The following is an 8,168-nucleotide window of genomic DNA, read 5'->3' on the forward strand; positions in this document are numbered from 1 at the left end:
TTCCTTGAAATATTGAAAACCAAGAAAAGCTGGGTTTCAGGCAGAATAGCTCAGGTTTTGGCCATGCCATTTTTCAGTGAACCCTTCCTGAGCCATTAGGTCAATCTCCAGGTCTTTGAGAGGAAGCACAGTGACGTTCTTAAATGGCTGTGGCTAGAAAAGCAACTGTACTTGGAGAATTAAGAGCCATGTCTTCACCTGGTGCAAACTGGTATGCTCCCTAGAGGCCACTGGGTGCATCTTAAAGTGCATTTGCCTATTTTAATGCACATTAAAGTGTCACAAAAAGTGTGCATTCACTAATGCACATTAAAATAAACTAAGGTGCCCTTTTCTGGTACCATGCAGTGGGGGTACTAAATTTAATGCATGTTACTAAAAGTTCATTAATGGACATGTAGATGCGCCCATGGAGAGGCAGCTTGATCCCAGTGACTATGGTGCTGGAAGGGAATCCCAGAGACCTGAGGGTCACTAACTTGCTGTATGACTTAAACCAAGTCATTCTCCCTCTTGGTGCTTGGTTCACCCTCCAGCCCCAGTCTGTCACATCTATGTGGCCTGTACGCTCTTTAGGGCACATTGTGGCTCTAGTTGTGTGTGTACATCACCCCCCACAATGTGGCCCAGGCTGGGGAGGGGATGGAGAGGATTTCAGAATAGAGCGCTTCAATGTTATCAGAACAACAGTGTGTCAACAGAGTCACCCCAGTGTTTCCAAACAGAATGTCCCTACTGTGTAATATTTCTAGATTTGGACTTTTTTGTATCATTTTGGAGCAGATTTTTTTTTTCCACCACATGTCAGAATTCCTCGTGGGGGTCATCATTGACCACAAGATGAATGTGAGCCTCCAATGCGATGCTGCGGCTAGTAAAGCGACCAAAACGCTGGCTTGCATCCATAGATGCTTCTCGAGCAAATCCCGGGACGTCATTCTCCCCTTGTACTCGGCCTTGGTGAGGCCGCAGCTGGAGTACTGCGTCCAGTTTTGGGCTCCACAATTCAAAAAGGATGTGGAGAAGCTTGAGAGAGTCCAGAGGAGAGCCACACGCATGATCAGAGGTCAGGAAAACGGACCTTACGACGACAGGCTGAGAGCCACGGGACTCTTTAGCCTGGAAAAGCGCAGGCTCAGGGGTGATCTGATGGCCACCTACAAGTTTATCGGGGTGACCACCAGGATCTGGGGGAACGTCTGTTCACCAGAGCGCCCCAAGGGATGACGAGGTCGAACGGTCACAAACTCCTGCAAGACCGTTTCAGGCTGGACATAAGGAAGAATTTCTTTCCTGTCCGAGCCCCCAAGGTCTGGAGCAGTCTGCCAGCGGAGGTGGTTCAAGCACCTACATTGAACACCTTCAAGAGCAAATTGGATGCTTATCTTGCTGGGATCCTATGACCCCAGCTGACTTCCTGCCCTTTGGGCAGGGGGCTGGACTCGATGATCTCCCGAGGTCCCTTCCAGCCCTGATGTCTATGAAATCTATGAAATCTATGACTCTATGTGCTCGCCAAATGTCTGATTAAGGCTGATGATCCTCAAAGGTTTGTTGTGTAAGGTTGGCTATTCAATAAGGAATTGTCTCCAACACACACATGAAAGCATCAGACTATGTGAAATAAATGCCTTCGAGGAATAGGATGTTTTAACTTCTTCAGACTTTGACTAATATTTTGATGATGCCTAATAAATTGAGTTTAGATACTTATGCCCTAGTATATAATAAAGACGGGCTTTTCTTCATGAATTTTTCTCCTAAATCTCTTAGGGTTTTTTTTTATTTATCCCACCCAGTATCAATAGTGCTCTGTTGATGCTGTCAGCTTAATCAAGTTGGAATATTTATTTCCTTTTAAATGTAATGTGTTTTTGAGTCAGGGCAGTACTCAGAAAATGCTCTTGTGAAGTCTTATTTTCCCCAAGAGCTAGGACCATTTAAAAATAAATGTAAATGTAAGAAGCTGTTACTCTAAATAGAGATGGTATCAGAGCAATGCAAGTCCTTCCAGAACACAGGAGAGGGGCAGCTGGTGGCTGGGTGAAAATGCTTTGGTTTTAGGTGACCTTTATTTCTTCTGAAAGATGCCAAATTGAAAACTGAAAAATGCAATGTCCCAGAATCCTCAGCAAGCCTTGCCTCCACTCACCATCCCATACTTCAAGTAGGGGGCCGATGTCTTGAGCGTGCAGTTGTCTTCATTATCACTTCTGGTCTCTGATAAGGTGACTGGCTGGGTATATTAGCTGGGTGGCATATTTTGCAAGGTGCCTCCTTGAACTGGGCCACCAACAGCACCACTTAGTTTCACGTAGGCCACAAAACATACATTAGATGGAAAAAGTCTGCCCTAATTTCCACTGGGGCCTATATGGATCCAGGTGCCTAAGACAGGAAGGCCCCTTGTGCCCCTCAAGTTGCCTTCTCTCCTGGTCCTGGGGATTTGTCGTGTTCAGCCGTGGGTGAGAGGTGGCTCCAGAACCAGAGCAGATGGCAACTGAGATATTCAGAGCACCATCCTTGCAAGGGAGAGGTTGGTAAAGGTCCTGGCAAGCTGCTAAGAATCAGTGCAGAGACCATGTTTGCATATTCCCGTGATGACACAGAGCAACTGGACACAACAAGCAATGACCTAAAGAAGCTGATCTCTGCAGACGAGGGGAGGAAAAGGCAGAAAGCAAGACGCAGCAAGGAGAAGGCCTAGGATGGGAAACTGCTTCAAGACAGTGTGGAAACTTTTGAGTTTATCCTGGACAAGCTGGTTGCCGGGACCAGGAGCAGCCTAATCTCTGGGTGGGCTATTTTACCTACCAGGAAGCAAATACCGCATCAGAGCACGTTACACTCCGTGCTGGCCGGGGAAGAGTTAAATCAAGCTTCACAGTTTGACTGGATTGCCATCGCGGCGTGGAGGAATAGCAGTTGAGGTGAAGATATCACAACAAAGCTGAGAGGAGCTGGAAGCAAGTTCAAGTGCTGATAACGACATGATGGAGCGCGTGGGGCTGGGGTGTGCAGCATGTCGCTCTCGTCTTCCTAGAAGAGACACCGCGGGCGAGCGACGCAGGTGGGAGACGAGTGGCGTTTTGAAGCCTGATGTCAGGAAAGGCTGTGCTGTGCCAGAGCAGAATCAGCCCCTCTGCAAAGGGAGTGGGTCCATCAGCTCCTAAACCAAGGCTGCAAGGTCTCTGGGAAAGACAACGGCTACGTCTACACCGGCGGCGGTGGCAGTCCCTTGGAGTCGAGGACAACGTCTGTCAGGTGATTGAATGGCCTGGGCATTGCCTCATGTGCATCCAGGGGCCAGGTTCTTTGTGTAGATGTGATATCTTTTATTAGACCAACTAAAATAGTTGGAAAAATTACTCTTTGCAAGCTTCGGGCACAGATGCCCTTCTTCAGGCATAGGGAGAGTCTGGTCCAGGGGACCAGGCACTGTAGCGACGAAATGGGAGGCAAGAAATCATGACTGATCCTGTGACCTGTCTTGTCAATGCAGTGACAGGCTCAATTAGTATCTGGGGCGTTCAGGGAGGTTCATTCAGGGAGCTCAGAGAGGCCAGGAGCTTGTCCAGGGTGCATGGGTTCACAATAAGGAGAGGCAGCTTGAGGAATAGCCAGGGCCCCAGTGTCCTGAGCATCTCACCATTGCTCTAGCCACTCCAACCCACTGCCCCACTGCTTCTCCCCCTGTGACGGGACCCCTGCCTTTTGCAGGAAGTCAGAGCATCCATTTTCATGGGGTTTAGGCTCTACCCAGGAAACCCCATTCACCTCCTGCGACCGTGCCACGCTGAAGATGCTTTCTCCTTCCTAGAGAAGCTCAGAAGTCCCCTTCCTTGCGGCAGCATCTGAGAAACAACCCGGGAAAAAGCCCTCATTCAGACCCTGGAATTAGGGGGGCAAAGGCACCCCCTCTCTCTCCTTGCTCATCGGCTTCGTCCGGTCGGACAGGGCAGGGGCTGCCTCTCCCGCCGTGTACGCGCACGGCCCAGCACCCCCAGTCCCCAATCTCACATCTCCGCGCCGCTGTAAGATGCGTGATAAATATTGCAAACGCCTGCCTGAGTGCAGCCTTGATCTTGGAAACAGGCCGGGGAGGGAGGAAGCGTCTGCACGTCAGCAAAGCTCTCGGCATCGGGCATCAGTTGTCTGACCTCCCCGGCTTGCGAAGGCCACGGAGAACTACCCCGGATCCGACGCGGCAGCTGCACCTTGTTAAAAATGGATGTGTATTAAAATGACAAGGATGCAGGTAAGAGTGACTGAGTTATTGTCTACCCAGTAAAACACAACCCACTTCCCTGCTACGCCTGTCATCATGAATCATGGCAGCAGTAATCTTTCATTAGAACATTCAGCACTAATTGCTGGCAAAATTCCACTTGCCTTTTTTCTCATTTTAACAAAACATTTATGCATGAAAGATTTAATGCCAGGTATCAAGCATATCATTGTAAATTTACCACTAATTAAGCCTAATTAAAATAATTAAATGGCTGTGGAGTCACAATGAGAATTAAAATCACATTTCCTCTTGTGTGCGCGCCTCTTCTCGCTGCCCTCACTCCGGATTTCAGGGACAAATATTTTCCTATTCGCATTCAGGGGAGGTACCCACATGGCAAAGGGAATTTAATAATTAAGATAATGCTGTGATTTGATGGTAAGTTTTTCAATTTCGGGACCTCTTGAGGTTTTTCTTTATCTGGATGAAGTATGGACAATTTGACAAATCTGTTCCTCCAAGCAGTCGCTCGCTTTTGCATATTCATTACTCATTGGATTTTTAATCAAAGTCGCTGATGGACCCTTTGCACCACAAATAACTCAGTCATGAATAATTTATCCTGTTTAGCTCAGAGTTGTTTAGAGGCTTTGGATGCAAGGGGCCCCGTGATTGGTTAAGCGGGCTGGCCTACTGTATGCACACATGGTGGCTCCAGATGTTAGGGTTTCACATGTGCATACCTCATCAAAAACAAAAACGACCTGTACCCATGGGCACGAGCCATCCCTAGACAGGCCATCTGGCTTACCACGGAGTTTGAGGTGAAAACAAACCTCGGTGAATTGTGGGATATGTGTTTATTTTAGTTGCGCTCATAAAATATACACAGTGCAGGCACGCATTTCTTGGGTGCTTTCCAGGCAGATTTTGCCCCGCTTCGGTATACGGGTGAGACCCAGGTGCAATGGGTTTTGGCAAGACCACCGTCTCCGCTAGATGAGCTGGCCGGGTTTAGACCTGGCCTGAGGTTTCCCATGGAAGAGAGTCAGAGCGGCGCCTTTGTCCGCTGATTATTGACCTGGTTATTTCATATGATGATTCTTAACATGAAGTTGGCCACAATTCTGCGGTTTGCAATAGGCAGGTAAATCCCTCAGTTCACACAGAGCCCTTTGATGCCAGCAGGGATGGAAACAGATGCAGAAATCCTCCCACCCTCTGGCTTTTGGCTGCAGGATCAGGGGTGTGGGTTTAGGGGATTATGAAAACGGGCACGTCTACACAAGACCTCATTGAAATGCCCAGTAATGTCTACACGAGACGTTTACTGCACATTTAAAAAGGTGTTCGCAGGCATTGCTGCACAGTCGTTCTGGTTACTGCACATTTAATGAATACTGGGCACGTCTACACAAGACGTTACTGCGCATTTATTTAGTACTGCGCATTTATCAGGTACTAAATAAATGCGCAGTAACCACTGCATAGCAGCGTCTCATGTAGTACTTATATAAGTATTAAATAAATGCGCAGTAACGTCTTGTGTAGACGTGCCCAGTATTCATTAAATGCACAGTAACCGGAGGGACTGTGCAGCAGTGTCTGCGAACACCTTTTTAGTGACGCTACTGTGCAGTAGCCTAATAATACTGCACAGTGGTGTATTAGCACTGTCCATGCTGTGACATTATTATTCAGCTCTTGCGCTGTCAGCACCGGGAAGGATGCTTGGTTCTGCTAGCAGTTTGGTACCCCATAGCTTCCTCTCCCCAACGAGCGAGCTGACTTATATTACCGCAGCTGGCTGCCAAACCATCCCATATACATGCCTTGCCTGAAAGTCAGCCAACCCCCACAAAACCAGCATTAAAAAATGTCAGTTCTATGGCTGTTTTGCTTTTACCCGTGGAGTATAGGCAGTCTCACCCCAGCCCTTGCAAGACAGGATGTGCAGGGAAGACAGTACAAATTAATGAACATGCTGGGGGAGGTACAGGAACTGCCTTCTTTATCACTGAAACAATTAAATGGGAAACATTGGTGATTTTACCTTGAAATGAGGCAAGGACATGAGGAGCGAAGCGGGGTGGGGAGAGGAAATCGTAATTGAACAATCAAGGCGCAGCGTCCGCAGCCAGGAGAACTCGAGGCAGGTTGTGAATTGCTGCTTGTAGCCTGTCAAATATGGTAATGATGTCTCCGTTTCCCTTCCCCGTGCCCACGGCACTGCCTTCAAACTTGCTGCTGTCAGTGCACACCTGACTGGAGGCTGCTGATGGACAGAATAAGGTTTACTGAGCAGAATTCCCACAGAAGCGATCTCTTTCTCTGTGTCATTAAATGGAGCTGAAGCTGCAAAGGCTGCCAGTGTTTCCCTGCAAATGCACTGAAGCATCAGAAAAGGGATTGATAAAGCAGACAGCGGCTGTAGGTAGGCACTTCTCTTTCCCAGGGAAATTATTCCTCACTCAGTGACCCTGTGGCCTCTGCAAGGACTCCTACGCAATGCAAGGCTTGATTAAACTCTGTACACTCGAGGTCTATTAATCCTCTCAGCCCCACCGGGAACATTAGAAACTGCTCAGTAGATAGAGCAAAACTCGACTTCAAAGGGGTTTGATTTCTCCTAGAATCATTATAAATTTTGGAAGGATGATAAAAGCTTATAATGCTGGTCTCTGTAATGAATAAAATTATGATGGGGCGGGGAGGGACTGAAGAAAACTTTGGCCTGCTAGAAGAGTTCTTTACTAGCGTGTTGTGTGCGGACGAGCACATGCGCTCTCATTGAGGCTGCAGCATTTATTCACATACTTGTGTCACACTGGAGTGGCTTTTGGTGGCCACTAATCATCAAATCATAGACAATGAGGGTTGGAAAGGACCTCAGGAGGTCACATCCGGTCTAGCCCCCTGCTCCAAGCAGGATCAATCCCAGCCGAGGCTTGGTCTACCCGGGACTTCAGAACCTCCAAGGATGGCGACGCCACCACCTCTCTGGGTAACCCGTTCCAGTGCTTCACCACCCTCCTCATGAGAGCTTTTCCTGATATCCAACCTCAGCTTCCCTTGCTGCAATTTGAGCCCGTTGCTCCTTGTCCTGTCGTCTGCCCCCAGTGGGAACAGTCCAGCTCCGTCCTCTTTGCAGTCCCCCTGCTGGGAGGTGAAACCCAAAGTGAACTTTGATAAAAAAAAGAAATAGCCCAGCATTATCTCTCTCTCTTCTTTCTTCCTACTTCTTTTTATTTTTGCCCAGCCCACTAATGGAAGGTGAGCATAATTCCAAGCCAGTGGAGAGCTCTCCTCTAAAATGCCAGTTTGTCATGCAAAATTAATTTGTTTCCCTGCGGTCTTACCCTCCCTGCCTGCTGCTTGCTTCACCTGTTGTGTGGCCTCACAAAGCCCTTTCCCAGGCAGGGCAACAGTTTGTTGACGGCGTCTTTGTGTAGCGCCCGACACAGCAGAGCTGTGATCCCTGACCGAGCCCCCGCGCCGCTCCTGCAACACAAATAACGAACTGTCAGCCTCCGCTTTGGGTTTCGGTGAGCCTTTCCCTCCTCATCTCCCTGCTGGCATGTCAGAGAAAGCCAACAGATTTTTAAGGAGAAAAAAGCACCTCTGAAGTGTTGTGTCATGGCTCCACGCCTCGCTCCTGCTAATTGCTGTTGTGATTGCTCGAATTGTTTCAGATGAAAACGTTGCCCTTTAGGAGCTCGGTGCTTCCTTGCTTCTCACTGGCAATTGCTGATGTGTAACGCAAGCCAAGAGATATGCCAGATACAGGCCGGGTGCTCTCCATACCTGATCCCAAACTGGTTGGGTTGCCAGCCTGCATGCTAACACCTGTCTTTCCAGGTTACTGTTCACACCCTGCCAGGGTGTGCCCTGAAGTGCCAGGTGACCTCTCTGCTTCTCGAGACTCCTGCTCTGGTTC

This window comes from Crocodylus porosus, unplaced genomic scaffold (genome assembly GCF_001723895.1).
Source record: "Crocodylus porosus isolate Cpor-Errol unplaced genomic scaffold, CroPor_comp1, whole genome shotgun sequence".
NCBI lineage: Eukaryota > Metazoa > Chordata > Crocodylia > Crocodylidae > Crocodylus > Crocodylus porosus.